Source organism: Bactrocera tryoni, chromosome 5 (assembly GCF_016617805.1).
Source record: "Bactrocera tryoni isolate S06 chromosome 5, CSIRO_BtryS06_freeze2, whole genome shotgun sequence".
Lineage (NCBI taxonomy): Eukaryota > Metazoa > Arthropoda > Insecta > Diptera > Tephritidae > Bactrocera > Bactrocera tryoni.
In genome coordinates this window covers 68,711,276-68,712,978 of record NC_052503.1, presented here as the reverse complement: position 1 = coordinate 68,712,978, position 1,703 = coordinate 68,711,276, and the positions used below count along the sequence as shown (strand labels likewise).

At 20.0% G+C, this 1,703-nt stretch overlaps 1 protein-coding gene across 1 annotated transcript in view; it reads left to right on the top strand.

Annotated features, from left to right (window-relative positions):
• LOC120778080 (arylsulfatase B) overlaps nt 1-1,703 on the top strand; it is a 14,758-nt gene continuing 13,055 nt past the window's right edge. Inside the window, exon 1 of the mRNA XM_040109777.1 lies at nt 1-112. The gene's annotated coding sequence lies outside the window, so the exon portion shown is untranslated. The remainder of the gene's footprint in view (nt 113-1,703) is intronic.

Sequence of the window (1,703 nt, the reverse complement as noted above, 5' to 3'; positions counted from 1 at the left end):
GTTAGTTAACCGCGCTCAGCGTAACGAAACGGGTTGGATTGTGCTATACCGCAACAGGCTTTAAAGTGTGTTCGTAAGCGGCAGAAAACAGAAACTCAGACGGGTGTTTGAGGTATTTTTCAATTGAATTGTGGGCGCTAGAATTAACGTGCTTTCAAAAATTTAGTTTTGTTTAATGATTTGGCTGTTAAAAAATTAAATATTTTCTATGAATTTATATATGTATGTATATATTATTTTATATATGCATTTCTTTCAATATCACTGCCAAAACTTTGCTTTTTCTTCTTTGACATGTTTAAAATTAATTACTAAAATAGTTAGCTGCTGCAAAATAAACATTTTCAATTGCTTAGTCAACACATTTTTCGGTAGTAACAGTGTTTTAAGCGTATACTAAAATTCTCCCACCACTTCATGGTCCATTGACTGGCCATTGTTTATACTGAAGCCACATTAAAACGATCATTATCAACTGTCGAACCGCGCGACGTGTGTGAGAATATGACAATTCAGCCATTCAAGTGCATAAATCAGCGAAGTAAGTCGGTGGCTGTCGATAAAAAATAAACAACAACAAAAAACAAAATACCTGCAAGTATTAAATAACTAAAACTACACTAAAACAGAAGATAAATGAGTTAAAATAAATTAAGCTGAAATCAAAGCAAATTGCTAGCTACTTAAACGCCAGCTAATGAAGCGCTATAATAAAGACTTGAAACTAGTCGAAGCAGGTGTAAAAAAAGATGGAAAAAATAAATTCTAGTGGAAAGTGCTAAAAAAAAAATTATTTACAAAAAAAATGCAAGAAATTATATCCGAAAAATTTTAAATTAAATAGTTACAATGTAAAATAAAATAATTATAAAAATTATAGCCAAAAATTATTTATTATTATTTTTAGAATTTTTTAAAAATTAAAAATTAAAAAAATTAATACGAAAATATTGTATATGAAAATTTAAAATGAAATAATTATAACTAATTATAATTATAAAAATTATAGCCAAAAATTATTTATTATTATTTTTAGAATTTTTTAAAAATTATAAATTTAAAAAATTAATAGGAAAATATATGTGTATGACAAATTTAAAATAAATAATTATAATTATAAAAAAAATCGAAAAATTAAATACTAATTTTTAATTTTTTTTAAATTAATAAAGAAATATATGTACATTAAAAATTTAAAATGAAATAATTATAATTACAAAAAATAGCAAAATTGGCAAATTAGATATTAATGTTTTAGAATTAAAAACAAAATAAAAAATAATAAGTAAAAATATACATATATGTATGTATGAAAATTTAAAATGAAATAATTATAAATATAAAAAAATATCAAAAAATTAAATATTAACTTTTAAATTATTCTAAATTTTTTTTTAATTAATAAAGAATTATGTATATATAACGAAAATTTAAAATGAAATAATTATAATTATAAAAAATAGCAAAATTAGCAAATTAAATATTAATGTTTTAGAATTAAAAATAAAATAAAAATGAAATAATTATAATTATAAAAAATAACAAAAATTAAATATTAATTTTAAATTTTAAATTTTTTTTTAATTATTAAAGAATTATATATATTAAAAATTTAAAATGAAATAATTATAAATATAAAAAATAGCAAAAGTGGCAATTTAGATATTAATGTTTTAGAACTAAAAACAAAATAAAAATTAATA